We start from the raw sequence: 16,515 nt of genomic DNA, 5'->3' as shown, positions 1-16,515 counted from the left end.
ATTTTCAAGACCTCTGAAAGATTGATGTAAGGCTTTTTAAGGCTAATTAAGGCCTTGACTGCTAAATTCAATGCCTTTTAAGACTTTTTAAGGATCTGCGGGAACCCTGGTTTTTGGAAGTTTAGGAGATTTACATACGTAGAAAAAAAAAACATTTGTGAACTGACCTGGACCAAAGATTGAGAAAACAACAAACAACAGCTGCTGAAGCTATAACATCGCTTCCCACGTCCTCTACCCAAGCCAGCCAATATATTCTGTATGCGTCTTTCTCTGGATTCATTAACAACATTTACAAAATTTATGCAGTGTAAAACAAGAAAAACTTAGTGAACCCAATATTCAGAAAGGTGACCTGGGGCGTCGTCAGCTGAAAACTGAAGACGCTCCTCTAGCTAAATACCTGTTCACAGGTCTCWTATGCTACAGAGGTTAGAGACCATGAACCWGGAAAATACCTGACACCAGAGTTCACTCCTCCCTACGCTAAGAAGTAGAAAGGAGGGAGACAAAGAAAGCAAACAAGTAGTATTAATAGTAGTATTAATCCTGACTATTCCTTTAATAGTTGTATTAGGTAAGATTGGTTGAAGTTGAAGCTACTGCCTAATAGCAGGAATGCTAACATTAGCATCTGATAAAATTATAAAGTTAGAAAGTATATGAAACATTTCCAGTCACATAGTAATAAATACTTTACTTCTCAAACAGTAGTTATAAAGCAGGTTTTGATTAGYAAATCTAAAATATGAGTTAGCTTARCCTGCTAATTTATGGCTAATGAGGCAGAATAAGCACAAATTAAGATGATATAGGAAGCGGTAACAGGTGGAACATTTATGTTTTGAAGTACTTTGTGTGTGTGATACAACAAAAGCTTTATTTATTAATTTCTTGCCTCAAGGCAGACCAGTAGTCGTATTATTCCGTCTTTCATTTCTCTGCTTGTCAATCAGCCAAAGCTGAATCCATATACTGTAACGTTTCCATTTCCGTTTGGTGGTTATTTTTTGCTGCATGCTCTCCACTTCTTTGCTCTATGATGTAACCCCAYTCGTGTGTCAGCCTGAAGGTAGGAGATGATCAACGCGGACTATTTCATTTTTTTCCAGACTCTTCTGCACTACCTTTATTTTTATATGGTTTAAACAAATCCCGCCCACTCGGTGCCGCGACACAGCTTTTCTCTGCATCAAATGGTAGTGTAGGAGTTTGGGGCATATCACTTGTTTTTTTTTTTTTCCTTGTTTCACTCGCTTTCATACACACGATCCAAATCTCTTCCTGCTTCCTCCATCATAACACCTCCGTCCGTCCAGGACACTGCTGAGTCGTAGTGCTGTCAGCCAGAGCCTGACGCACTCAGCCACTCATTTATGCYTCACCTCTCTGGCCCGCCGCCACCACCGTGCTGTTTGCTGTCCTCCAGTTCTACAGAACCCCGTCGGCTCAGATCAGATGCTCCYGGCTTTTCTGTAGGGTTGGAGGGGTGTGTAGTATTCTATCAAGCCTTATTTACTCAAATTTCTTTTTTTACTTATTTTCCTCTTAATCATGTCCAATATGCAAACGTGTTCCCAAGCTACCTTTTCAAAGAGTTAATAAAATTTTTTGGTGTAGTATGAAATTAAGACCGCCACAACCAGAAAACCTTGGCTGTGTTGGCCATTTTGAATTGGACGGTCTCCAAAAGGTAATAAGTTAAAGATACATAGTTAACGATTATAATCTGTGTGTTTGGGATTATTGTCGACTTCGACCGCACCGAATTTTAGCTCAGTTTTTGTAAAACTGTCTTAAATTAGAGCCACCAGTGTTTGAGGTCAGTTTGCTGTGCCGGCCATCTTGAATCAAGATATTCAATTGTAGATACATACAAAGGTTAAATTCTTTTTTAAAATTCATCCAGTGGTACATACGATTTTTTGCCTAACATTTAATTGCCCTTCTGAAGCTGCTGCCCCCGCGACCCGACCCCGGATAGGCGGAAGAAAATGGATGGATGGATGGATGGATGGATTTAATTGCCACGCACAAAAATTACTCTAAAATCTAAAAAAAATGGCTCAATGGAAAAAGAAAGAATTAGCATTATTGTATAAGTCTGCAGACATCACCTGTTGCAGAGCTGTGCACCAGTTCGCCTGCAGCACTAATTATTTCCCTGTTTGTTTTATACTTTTAATAAGCAATATGTTTAATTTTAACAAGAACCAGACTGACAAATAAATGAAAAGAAGGTATCTGAAAATTACATACTACATTAAAATGCAAATGTGAGCGGAGTTGTTTAGGCAGACTACATGAACTTCTGTGAATTTAATGAAATTCAGACAAACGGTAATGATGGCTCGGCTCCAGGCTGTGGATTAAGATCTGATGACACACATAAAATCTAAATCCTCTCACAGAGTCGTGCAGAAGTCAGTCTAACTTTCTGTGGACGGTCTGCAGGCTGCATGACTAATCGTTCTGTCCAGAGGCCATTCGAAGATATTCATTTTTGAAGAGCTGTGACCCTGAAATTAGTCATCATTTATTAGAAATCATTCTAACCGGGGGATACAGAAAGCTACCAACACAAAGGCCTAGCATTGGTTGAAGGAATGCATATCACCCACAGCTTTTCATGCACAGTTTTAAAKCAAGATCATCTTAGTTGGATCCGTTTTGGTCAAACCTTGCAAATGAAATTATGCGTAATCTCATGCAATACTGGAAGATGTCACTCAGAGCATGTATTGTGGATAACTCAGTTATTACCACCTTAAAAAGTTCACACAAATGTGTCCATTTATGGTTGAGAAAATTGCAAATAGATGACCTSATAATGAATTATTTGATGATTTATTGCTTTTAACCCGTTTTACTGGACAAGAACAAGTGTAATTCTGGCTGGATTTCAAGATAAGCAACAGTTGAAACAAACAAAATAAAGCCTCCATGCAATATTTCAAAAACAGCCAAAGGCACAAAAACAACATTGAACATGAAGCTAGCTGTATGTTGGACAGAAGGAGGCCAGAAGCAGATAAGTGAAGTGTCATGTTTTTCTCCTTGGTCTGGGGTGAAATGCTCAAGGAAGTAACGATTATAAGGGAAAAAACAGAGAGGAAAAGCAGAAAACGCTGCAGGGAACAGCTGTGGTCATACTAACCGATGAAGCATGGAGGGAAGCGGTCTGTGCTCCTGTTTTTCTCCTCTTTTTCTTGCCCTCAATGATGTAATAACTCACTCTGATCTCAGTGGCAGTGGGGCGGCAGGAGAGGGGGGAGKACTACATAAATATGAGGTGTGGAATGTGTCGTGGGTTACCAGCTGAAGAAGAACTTTATATAACATTCATGCCTGAAAAAAAATTTAAATAAATAGAAAAGCATCATCATCTTAAAAAAATCAGCTCATTTAGGAAATGGGAGCTATGAACTTTGGCTTTTGTAATYTTTATACTTATATTTACTATTGTTTACAATAATATTGCTCATAGATCTCGTCAGTCCTTACAAAAAAACATTGTTCTCAGAAATCTACTTCAGCAAACTGACRATTTGTCTTCTTACACTCCCTTTTTAGCTTCTATCTACATTTATAATATGTTTAGCTAGTGTCTTGCTGCTTTTATACTTTAACTTGCATTTTGTTAGCTTGGAGGAGCAAACCGTTTTATGCTATTAGCTTCTAGCAAACATTTTGATACTTTCAACTAGCCTTGTGCTGTGTTACGCTAATGTTATGCTGCTTTAAGCTAATCATTTGCTTCTTTTAACTTCTAGCTACCAGTTTGCTTCTTCGTTTTAGCTAGCCTTTTGCTATTTTTAGCTTCGCGCTAGTATTTTTCTACTTTAACCTACTGTTTTGCTGCTTTTTTCTTTMAGTTTGCATTTTGTTYCTTTAGCATAAAGCTAGTCATTTTATACTTTTAGCTTTTAGCAAAAGATTATTTTTTTCAGCTAGCCGTTTGCTGCTTTTATCTATTTTTGTTGCTTTAAGCTAATCGTTAGTTTTAGCTTTTAGCTATCAGATTACTTCTAGTTTTTAGCTAACCTATTGCCATTTTGTTTTGATATAGCATTGACATTTTTAGCTTTATGCAAGTATTTTTTCTTCTTTTAGCTATTGTTTTGCGCTTTATAGCTTTTAGCTAAATGTCTGTCTTATTTAGCCTTTAGAAATTGCTKCATTTAGAGACTTTTGCTACTAATAGCTTTCAACGAGTATTTAACTACTRTTAACTGTTAGCTAGTGTTCTGCGTTCAGTTTCTCTACTACAGACACTTTCAATAAATCAAACTTACCACTAATAGCTCAGATGTCGTTAGCAGACGTACATTTGTAGTGATTTTCTTAAGGTGTGCTGCTCTCATTCTGTGACAGCTAAGTCATTTGGTTCTTTCATAAACGGTCCTCATTAGRCCCGTTTACATTTTTAGGGTGCATGTGGACAGGCTGCTAATTATGAGTTGTTGCAGACAGAATTGTCTCACTCTACCTTCCCACCCGCCCCATAAAAACACGCAGATTCTGCCTACACGTCACTTCCAATCGCAGACCGGTGCGTTGCTGCAAACATGCAGGCCTGAACGATGAAACGTGCATTAAAAATAAAACGAGTCGGGGGAATGCAGACACCAACGCTTTTCCAKATGGTGTGAAGAAAGTAGGCTACTGCACGGGGTGGGCCTATCTTTCATCACAAACATGACAGCTACAACATATAGTGTGTCATGTGTGCTCCAAAGTCTATACTTAGAAGAGAGAYCATATGTTCAAATCTCTAATGAAGCTGCTTCTCAGTTCACACTCTCCAAAAAAAAAAAAAAACCTACCTAAAACCAAATCTGGCAACAAATAAATGAGCTTAAACTGAATATCATGTGYATTATTTTCAATACTGTTCAAAACAAAGCAAAAACCTTATTGTGAAAAAATAATCAATGCCTTAAAGTTGAGGATATGGGTCAGTGTGTGTCTGTGAAAAAGAGACAAGTATTGCTCTTGGCAGATACTGGTCTTACACATCAATTTTTTATGTGCAGCATTGATGTCAGCTGGGCACCTAATACTGTTAGGCACTAATGTAGCAGCAACGATACAGGCAGGAGGCTTTTAAAAAGGATGGGTGAACATCAAGGGACGGATGTCATTATTAATTGCTAAGTTCATTTTTTTTTAAAACCAGCAAGTCAATAAAATCTCTTTAAAGTCCCTTGGAGCCCAAAGTAAAGTCTCCTTTCAATTTGTGATTATTCAAAATACACCTAAAATGCCAACCRTTTGAGGCTGTTTGTCATTTCTGTTTGAAAAATGAGTGGAAAGATTATTAAATCACCATCAAGCAGCAAAATCTGAGTGGTTATGAATAAATAAATGAAGAGTCAAACGAAGCTAATAAATAACAGTCTTGAAGTGGACTGGCTGATGGGTCGGTTGATTACTTATTGAGATTAGAGTCGTTTTAAAATATTCAGTCGTCAGCAGAATAAGCCGATTAAAAGGCAGGCACACCTACGGGCAACTCATGACATTAAATCCTTGTGTCAATCAAACAGCACTTCCTGGTTCCCTTTATGYCAGGGGCACTTCTTTTGGCACAACACCAACAAGCTAAAAGGAGTGGAATATTATGCTAACTTAAAGGAACACAGTCAAGTTGATCTGGGAATGTGGAGCTTTTATTTTTTTAAACACCGATAGAGTGCTGAAGGTGAACTGTTGATTAAAATACACTCAAATATAAGCATTTACCCAAATTTCGTTAATCGTCTTTAGTTTGCTTTTTTGTTTTTTGTTTTAAGGTCCAACACACTGAAATGTGTGTAATTAACTAGTTACAGACCATTCTGAGCCTGGTTCTGGTTCTGCTAATAGTTCCCACTTGTGCCAACTTTCTGCTCAGGATGGGAGATTATGACTTACAAAATGAGATATTTTTATTAACTGKCATTTTGGATGCATTTTTTTTTACCATTTAAGTTATGAAGCATCTATATAAGAAACGGTGAACTACAATATGGAAAAAAGATTATTTAAAAGAACATGGTAAAAAATAGTTATCACCTGAAATAACACGCATAAACTGGAGATGAATGGGCGGAARGAGTGGGATTTGACAAAAGGAAGATGAGGGGGAGTAAGAAAATAACCACTCCAGAAGGATTGAAAGGAACAGAGGAGCAGTGGGACCGATGTGAAGAAAAGCTGTGATAAAATGTTGCAGCGCACCAACTGATAAAACGAGATGAAGGAGGAGGAACAGGAGCAGAAGGTGATGAATTGGGGGGGGGGCAAAGATAAAGGAGAAAATTACTGTAAGGTGGGAGCACCTCCAGGGCACGAGGTGGACATTTGGTTATGAGAAGATGTGAATAAATGGAGACAGAAGGACTTGCGGGGAGAAAAACAAGAAAGAAGTGGTGAAGACTCATTAGCCTACGCAGGGCTGGTACATTAAGTCTTCCCTTCTCCACCGTTTTATCGCCCCCTCTTCCCTCTCCTTTTGTTCTCCAGAAATATCAGAGTGTGAGAGAGAGTGTGAGCGGAAGGAGGAGAGTCGCACTACGAGTCAAGTGATGACAGAGAGGAGGAGAGAAAACAGGAACACCAGTGACAAAGAAGGACTTCTGTCTTTACGACAATTATAGACCAGAAAATTTTTAAACTGAGGCCTGAATGACAGCTGAAAGTTGTTTGGAAGCAAAAAATGGACCGAAAAGTCAAACAAGGAGAACAGACACCAAAAACAGGCAAAACAGTAACTAAAAATTAAATCAGTAAAAAATGTTGCTAAAACCTAAAATCACTAAAACTTTAGATAAAAGCTACAACTGACCAAAACTGTTGCTAAAACCTAAAATTAAACAGCTACTAAAAGCTACAATCAATAAACTTGTTAATGCTAACATTGGCAAAACATCAGCTACATGCTTAAACGTTAACAAGCTGAAATCCAAAATGAGTAAAACTGTAGCGAAAAGATAAAACTTGCAAAACTGTGGCTTAAGTTTTAAAATGATCAAAACAGTTCTTAAATGCTAAATGTAGCATATGCTAAAAGCTAAAATCAGCAAAACAGCTACTATCAAACATGTTTATGAACACTAAAATTGGCAGCACAGTAGCTAAATACTTAAATTAACAAGCTAAAATTAGTACAACTGTAGCTACAAGTCTTAAATTAAAGCAATTTGTATAAGCTAATGTTAGCATAAACTATAAGTTAAATGTAGCAAAGCACAGCTAAAACTTACACATAACAAAAACATACTAAAAAGTTAAATAAAGAGACAAAAATAGCACAAGTGTGTCCAACTAGAAAACAATATTTTTGAAGTAATTTTAATGTATTTCTATTTGGAAAATGTTTCATTCATAATATGAATGGTTAAAATAGATGGAAGAATGGTGAACTGACTTCCTGTAGGGAAGACTTCTTGCCCTGTTGCCTTTCATGACCATTTTAAACTAAGATCTTACTAATGTTACCCATATACCAAAGTTCCTGTTGGAGTATATACTGTCAATGATTCTCAGTTACAACCACACAACGTTTTAGCTCGGTATCTGTAAATCTGAATGAGTTATAGGCATTTTTGTGTTGGTTATTGTCAATTAGCTGTGGTAGCCATTTTGAATTGGTTTGACTCCAGTAGTTAATCAGTGGTGGATGTATACGAGATGATTTCTGTAAGTTTATAAAAAGATAAAATTAAAATGATTTGAATAAAACCAACTGAAAACTGTAGAGACCCTTGATGATAATGTTGTAACAAACCAGAAGACTTAGAGAATGATCGGAATAACTGAAAAGCATATTTAGATGAGGATAATGACATCTGTCAGATGCTATGGTCTCCCCACTTCCATCAGTGTCTCTGAGCAGTAACACAAAATGACACACACATACATAAAACACACACAGAGCTTTCAGACCTAAGGTGTGGCACGATGCTGCCATGACACAAACTGCTGTGAAAGCCTCGGTCAAGGTGACACCAATCACCGTAGCTGTYCCAGAGTAAACAAATCATCAAGTGGGGGCTTTGACACCAAGTGATGGCATCTATGAAACGCAAACAAACAAAAAGCAGATCAACTCTGCTCTTAAATCATACAGCTGAACCCGTCACCTTTCAGAGTACACACAGACACACTCAGAGCTGCTCAGACTTGCTCTGTGAAACAAATACAGTCCTGAGAAACAAATACTGGCGTGAACAGATGCCTGCTCGCACCACTCCCCACATTCAGAGCTGAATATTCAGAGCACCAGTGCCGCCCATCCACCCTCCTGCCCCGATTCATCCCGCTCACCTTTGTCAGTCCGGCGAGCGCACGTTAGCCCGGTCAATAAAAATCCTGCAGCATAGTGGAGGAGGAAGAGGTTGTCGGGGGACCGAAGACGAGGTGGGGGATAAAAAAAAAAAACCAATAACGCAGAAGGGAGAAAAAAGACAAAAGATAGAGGGATGGAGAAGAAGGGAGAAGAGGAAGAGGTAAAGAATGATCCAGACAGGCTGAGAGCTCTCCACGATGTGAGCGGCGAGGGAGGGCGAGCGCCAGGTGTCAGTACGCATACACTCACTGAGCCGCGCAACACACACACACTTAAATACCCACAATCCAAAGCAGACACGCAACTCTCTCTCTCTCTTCCTCCTCCTCCTCTTCTTCTCTGGCAGTAATAACTCTCCTCATCCTCCTCACTCTGTAGTCGAGGTGGAATTCTTTAACCGTTTCAAAGCCAGAGATCTCAGAAAGGCAACACTTCTTTAATAAATCGGGGAAACGCAGCGCAAGAGCTAACAGCTGAACGCCTGATGAACTTTGCTGAATAAGCTGAAACTGAGTTGTTCAAGCTGAAAAAGACAAGGCAGAACARGAGCTAAAAGTCAAAGTCTTCCCTTTCAAGTTGACACGCTCATGTTATCGCTTTCCTCTCACCAAAAAATGTCAACACAACCGCCTYTCAGCTTCTCCTTAAAAAGGGATCCATGATTAGTTGTAACATTAGACTTTATTTGATAAACATTTATTTTAACTGTAAAATAAAGACTGTAAAAAATACTGTAAGCTGTTTAGTTTTTATAATTTTTAAAGTAAAAGTTTAAAAATATATTACACAAGGACGGGGCCATTTTATTTACACGCAAAGCATTCTGGGTAAATGATGACGTGGATAGGTCATCGGTGCGAGGCTGCTAGCGAGCTATATCCACCCTGAAGGTTAATCTTGGACAATATCTGACGCTCGGCTCTTGTAAATGAAACCAGAGAGCGTTGACAGAGAGGAGAAGGTAGGAATGACTCAGCCTGTAACTGAAAATATAGATGGAGGACAACAGAGCTGCTTCATGGAAGAAGAACCTCAGCTTAGCCTGTTAGCTTTAGCCCGGACGCTATCACCATTTATATGTATTAGCTAAGCGCTACACATTCTCCTCTCGTCACTGAGGTCCTCCATCCACATGATAGAGAGAGGAACGCAAAAATGACTCAGCTGCAACTGAAATTGTGAATGAAGGACCTCAGTTTAGCTTGTTTATCGCGCTAGCGACGAGCTAATACAAATAAGGCAATATAGCATTGGCGCTAGCGCAAAGGCTAACAGGCTAAGCTGGGATTCTTCTTCCATGAAGCAGCTCTGTTGTCCTCCATCTATATTTTCAGTTACAGGCTGAGTCATTTCTACCTTCTCCTCTGTCAACGCTCTCTGGTTTCATTTAAGAGTTGATCATCAGATATTGTCCAAGATTAACCTTCAGGGTGGATATTGCTCGCTCACACAAGGACCTATCCACATCATCATTTACCCAGAATGCTTTGTTTGTAAATAAAATGGCTCAGTCCATGTTAAAATATATTTTTAAAAATTTACAAAACTTAACAGCCTACAGTATTTTTACACTGTTTATTTTACAGTTAAAATATTGGTTTATCAAATAAGGTCTAATGTTACAACTAATCATGGATCCCTTTAAGAAACAGTCCCTTTGGTAAAGTTATCAGAAGTGAGCTAAACAAGATTCTAAGACATGAAGATGGCATCCATCGAAGGTTTCTACTGAGAGTCTGTGTGATTGTCTGAAGGAGAGCTGAGCCTAAGWAAAAGAGAGGACAAGGTCAAAGCAGGAGAATGAGTGGAGCGAGAGGTGGAGGATTGAAAATCTATACTCTGAGTTGCTACTATTGACGTTGTGATCAGAGATGGAGGAGAGGTTACAGCATCGCTTCAGCCCACGRGTGATGCTGCCCACTGCTGGAGCAGGAATTCAAAGCTCCTGTGACAAAAGAGCCGCATGAGAGAGACACTCCTACAAATTCCTGAGCTGCTCTCCATTCAAATGTCACCGCACTTCAACACAGCAAGCAAACCCGCGCAGAAAAATCGCAAGAGGGGKCGTCAAACTGCTGCCAAAGATGTCGTCGGTGGGATATTCAAGACCCTGCTGGGAGGGCGGGGGTCTTAGAATAACTGCACTGATGTTAGACTTTGCATCAAGGCCTTCGGCACGGACTTCTGATGGCGATCGAGTGCGGAAAGTTACCCGAGGCGCAACACAACAAAAAATGTGATTCACACATCGGAGAACAAAAGGCTGGGAGAGGACGTGCTTCACTGTGATTYTGACGGTTCTGAAACAAATGGAGCAACATGCAGCCGAGTACCATCGGCAGCAGAGTGAGGCTTATTACAGCAAAGTATGCACTCAGTTACACTGTGTTTTTATTTCTGTAGTATCCAGAGCATTCTTTATAGTATTTTATGTATAAAAATAAGGATAAGCAAACAAATATAATGCCTTGTGAAAGTATCATTATAACAGCCTCTAAGTATTGAGTATTTAGCTTCATCATCTTGCTAAAGAATCCTCTGATCAGATTTCCTGTTCTTGCTAAAGAATCCCCACATCATGATGCTGCCACCACCATGCATCAAACTGGGGACGGTGAGTTCAGCGTGATGTCGATCATTAGGCTATGTTCACACTCCACCTTGTATTTTAAATGAGATCAGACTGCAGTATGAACTCTTCAAGGCCTTGATATGACCCGCAAGAAGAAGACCTGACATCATATTCAGAACACTGTTTACAAAAGTAAATACAGATGCGGATGCACAGATACACAGATGCATGTGTGGATGCTGACTAAATAATTATGACATGCTTGTTTAGTGCACAGTTTTCATTTGAACCGTCCTCTGGTTGGCTACTTCAGTGCAGCATTTTATTTTTGTGCTAGAAGAACCAACTAAAGTATCTATGCAGTATCCTTAGTGTGAAAACTGACCAACTGATGTTACTACCATACGTTTCTGTGGATTCTCAGTCATCCAGAACATACAAAAACAAACTAAAATAAGGCAAAACAACTGGACTGGAAGATGTGCTGAGTTCCAAAATTTAAATTGCATGAGGTTGGTATCAATATTCAAAATACTTGGATCGATCTGTATACGCCCACCTTACTGAAGTTAAGTCGGATAAAATGAGACATGACCGTTCAGACCAAGGTCGCTTTGAAAAACAACATATGTATCTGATTTAGTACCACATAAAAAAGATGAAAAGATATGGGGTGGGTCTGAGAAAAAAATAAAATCAGATTTGGGTCACATTTATTTGCAGTGTGAACATAGCCTTTAGCCTTTTGAGTTCACTTTTAGTCTCATGAGACCAGAACACTTCCACAGTTTTGCTGTCTCCTACCGAACTTCATGGCTGCTCCTTGAAATAATGTTGTCCTTGCCCGGCCATGTTTTGGTAAGTTTGCAGTTGCATGTGTGGCGTAAACAGAAAAACTCAACAGAAAAACTGTCAATTAATATTGGCAATTACTTTAATTTATGCCAATTGATGGTGCAAGTTTAATGTGAGCCCGTGGCAGACTGCTTTACTAAAGATCAGCTGCCACTGCCACTCCACATTGTGGAAAATATGGGTTTCAATTTAAAGATGACTATTTTAACTTATTAAAATGAAGAATTTAGTTGACTGATGACTTGGGATTTTAATTTTACAACACAGGATAACTCATTTCAATTTAAAAACATGCAAATGCAATGGTCATCTAATAATCATCATATTAATTGTTATCAACCAAATGCCACAATTAAATGGGATTTAATTTTTTGACAATATCGCCCAACTCTAGTGTGGGGTATGGATTACATTTTTACGGCACTTTATGTAGCATCTTGCCTTGTTAAAATGGAAAAAATATCTGTTTGATGTTAACTGTATAAAAAGTGATGAGCAGGCTAAAGGCACTGTCACCCTTCACATCTTATCCCAACTTATGAAACTTTATGTTTAAATTGCTAATAAAAGTTATATATTTGATCAATTTGTTTGAATTACAATATGTACACACCAAAACGAAGCTTCCTGTTGAATTTTTCAATTCCATCTTCAATGTATATGTCTTTAAAATGTTCATAAGTTGGCATAAATTGTCTAACGTGACAGGGCCTTTAGGTCGGAACGTAGAATTAAGTTTTAAGCAATTTTTTTAGATAAAAAGTTAAGACATGGTGTGATTTCTTGACAAAACCCTAGCTCTGAGAGAGGACTGTGGGAGAGACTCCAAGCCGTCACATTCCTGTGGCTGAAGGAGGTCATTCAGTAAAAAACGCGAGGGTGGCCGTGACAAGAGAGGTATGTGCATCGAGTGGCTCCACTGAAGCATAAGGATGAGTCTATAAATGCCTCCCACACGCCGCAAGACCTCAGAGAAGCCACTTCTCACACTTTTGGCACATCGTCTCTCAGCCCCCACACCCTCTTCGCAAACCGTCTACAGTCTGAGTGGTCTTTGACCTTCAGCYTGCTTTTGTTACAGCACGGACTTGTTAACCAGGGATGAGGCCACAGGTGCTTTCTGATGAAGTTAGCCATTTTAGGGACCATATCTCCCAGAATACTYCCTCTGACTTTGGAAAGAAGTCTATTTTCTTTGTCTTTAAAAGGTCAACAAAGAAAGGCACCAAAGCTTTTTAATCAGACTTTAGAAGTCATAAAATGACTACTTAACAACCCACAAAGGAGCCTAAAAGAAACCTCATTAAGCATTTTCTCCCTTAAGACTTGGTGACACAAAACTTGTGGCGATGTGACAACTCAGAGCTGGACCGGTTCATTAATACAARACCTTTTATTCTCGTCAGCAGTTCGTGTCGGTGCCCAGTTGCTCGGGCAACGCGGCATAAAGGCGCCTCAGAATGTCAACAGCTGAAGAGTGAAAGTTAAATGACACATTGCACCGGAGCTCAAGAAGGTCACAGACATTAAACTGTTGTTCTTAGTTACCAAAAGGTCAAAACTCCCGTGACAGCTGCGCACCACAATGACAGATTTATCGTGGGAATTGAGATAAAAATGTGATTTGAAAAAATGGAAATCACAGAATCATAGCTGACTAACTTGACACTTAAAACTCTCAAAGTAATCACTGGATGAACATGCAACTAATCAACATGCGGAGTACATCCAATTTAAGATGGCTACCACAATTAACCAACCTTAGAAAGCACAAAAATGGCAATAACTCAGTCGGATTAACAGATATTGAGCTAAATGTTTTGTGGTAGCAGCAGACATCAATCCCCAACATTAACTCTTAGCACCAACACATTTGGCAATATCTCACACAAGACTGCACATCTACGGTACACATGTTGATTAAAAACTGTAATTTCAGCCTCATCAGAAGATGGGTTTCTTTAAAACTCAGGCAACTTACATTCTTTCCAGGTATTTTATATTTAAAAGGGGGTATTACAAAAATAAACTTTTTTTTAACTTTATATCGTATCTCATCCCTTCAAAAACATACCCCGAGTGTTGCTTTGACTCATCCATCCTTGAATCTGCTGTGGTAGCCATATGGAGCTGCCTAAATGCTTGCYGGTACAAAGCTCCGCCTATTTACACAAAGCTCCTCCCTGAAGCCAAGTTCCCAGCTGAGCTCCCGCCCCACAGAGCATCCCTCTGTCACATAGCTCCACCAGACCTATTTTAGGGACTTTTATTTTGAACTCCTTTTTATTTCATGCTGTTTTACTATTTCAGGCTTTTTTTCACAGGGAAATGTATTTATTTAATGGAATATTTATTAACACTTTATTAATTACAGTATTTATTTATTTATTTATTTATTTAAATTTGAATGAAATGGCTCTCCATACGAAAGGGTATATGAAGCACTGTTGTGAAGATGTGGTGAAGTGGGAGTGTTGGAAACGGTAAGATGTTCTTAAACAGACAGAAGCCAACTTCAAGGTATTTAGACAATGATGCAAAAGTCAAATACATTTTTCATATTTAAAGCATTTCATAACAACTAAAGCTTGCAAAGTTACTTGTTTGTGGTGAAAAACTGAACTARGTGCCTGGAAAATACATAATACCCTCCTATGACATAGTGATGAAATTAATGATGTCACAGTGACAGCACATTTTCTCTGCATCATTCTCCTTCTCAGATTATACAAAGGCCATCAAGCTAAATATCATAAAGACTTGTGGAGAGGACTTTTCCTGAAAATTTAAAGCAAAAAAATAAACGTTAAAATATTCAGGTCTACAACAAACTACACAGTAAATCTTTTTTTTTAGAAACCTTTAGTGAAGGCAACAGAAGCAGGCCTACATTCAGAAGGTTAACCCTCTGCGGGAGGACCAAACTCCCCGCCTGTTAAAAGGTTCTGGTTCACTGAAATACGTCCATTCATTTTTCCTTTGGTTCATTAATACAGGAAGGAAGGGAACATTCTGTGGAGCAGTAGGTMCCAATCTGTCGCTCCGTGGAGATCAGCCAGAGCCAGCTCATGTTAAGCTGCTGCCTCTCTTACATCTATCTGKTGATATTCTACAGGGTGGAAAAGATTTATCTCTATGCATTCAATGCGATCACTAATGTATAATGGATATCCCTTAGACTGCTTTGAATGTGACTAGCAATATATATGTAAATGCACAACATCTGCATAGAAATCTTTTARGATTCCTGCATTTATTAGATTCTAAAATACACCAGCTACTCAGCAGACAGAATTATAAATACAAAAGCTAACATTATATTGAATGAAATGAGACCTGGCTATAAATGTTGATTCTTGGATCTGAACTGATTGCACACAAATTAAGTCATTAATATTCTAGAGCAGGCGACTCTTTATCTTTCATGACAAAATGTACAGTACATTCCAACATATTTGCAAGAAAAACAACGAGCTGTTTTAAACAAACTAGGGTCGTCAAATTAAACCCAAACATTCATTTGAAGCAAAAAAAAAATCACGTTTATATTCAGTAAGAAGATAAAAACATGAAGAAAATAATTATGAACATGTGGCATCAATGCATTTTAGAAAGGACAGCAAAGAAAGTTGAGGTTCAGCTTCAGATTCCCGTGCAAAAACAGGTATAAAAATTAGTAGTCCCTGTATATTGCCACTTCAAAAATCCATTCAGTAAATTATATGTACATATTTTCATGAACCCTTATGGTCCRGGTTGAGCAGGGGAATATAAATATTTGAAGAGACATGATAAAAGTTCAAGCTGCTTTATATGTAAAAGCTGCAGACAAAGCCTGTTATTAACTTTACGAGAAGTGGCCGGCGCAGGAGGACCCGACGTGCAGCTCTGAGCTGAACTATAACTGCATTTCCACTGCATTAGGACTGGATGCTGTGTCACTTCTTGCTTGTGCCTCGGAGCTCAAAGCATGTTTGCTAATCTGATGATCTCTAATTAGATTTCTCAACTGCTGTGGAGAATGAGCCATCAATTAGACTCCTGTAATTAGGAGGACCAATTTGATTCCTGTCAAGCAGCTGCTGCCATCAGACTTCTGGAGTTACTGGAATGACGCTGTCAATAATGTGAAACGCAAATAAACTGATGCTCGGATGCTAATTGATAGTAAAATTAATACCTGTGTAGGAACTCATTTACAACAGTTTTTATATCAACATTACTGTTTTTCTCCTCCACATTCTGCTGCTCTTAACACCACAAGTACACCAAACTATACATTACACTGGTGGAATATTTTTAAATTCTGTTAAGCTGCCAGTTAAACCATTACTTCATGCTTATATTTCTTGGTTTATGTTTTTAACCAGTGAACATGAACCCCTAGATATATACAAACCAATCACCATCTTCTGCTACTTGTCCATATTTGAGTTGCGGAGGCAACAGGTCTAGAAGAGAAACCCAGACGTCCCTCTCCCCAGCAAAACTTTCCAGCTCGTCCTGGGGAACCCCGAGGTGTCCCCAAGCCAGAGAGGATACATAATCCCTCCAGCGAGTCCTGAGTCTTCCCTGCAGACTCCTACCAGTGGGACGTTCCCCGAACACCTCTAAAGGTGATCAAATAAATCACTAGGGGTGTAAGAAAATATCGATACACTGAAATAACGCGATATTTCATTTCCCGATACTGTATTGATATTCTAAAGCCCTGTATCGATTTTTAATTAAGTTTTAAAACATCAACTTTCCTGCC

The 16,515-nt window shown here is 38.9% G+C and overlaps 1 protein-coding gene across 7 annotated transcripts in view; it reads right to left on the bottom strand.

The window, feature by feature from the left end:
- tanc2b (tetratricopeptide repeat, ankyrin repeat and coiled-coil containing 2b) overlaps nt 1–16,515 on the bottom strand; it is a 168,903-nt gene that overhangs the window by 108,735 nt on the left and 43,653 nt on the right. The window contains exon 1 of one of the 7 annotated variants that reach the window (XM_014032341.1): nt 8,311–8,530. The exons of the other annotated variants lie outside the window; for them this stretch is intronic. The gene's annotated coding sequence lies outside the window, so the exon portion shown is untranslated. Of the gene's footprint in view, nt 1–8,310; nt 8,531–16,515 lie in introns of those variants that run through there. 7 annotated transcript variants of the gene reach the window in all.

This window comes from Austrofundulus limnaeus, unplaced genomic scaffold (assembly GCF_001266775.1).
Source record: "Austrofundulus limnaeus strain Quisiro unplaced genomic scaffold, Austrofundulus_limnaeus-1.0 Scaffold7, whole genome shotgun sequence".
In the NCBI taxonomy this organism is placed as follows: Eukaryota; Metazoa; Chordata; class Actinopteri; order Cyprinodontiformes; family Rivulidae; genus Austrofundulus; species Austrofundulus limnaeus.
Note: the sequence above shows the minus strand (reverse complement) of the source record. Positions and strands in the feature narration are given on the sequence as shown.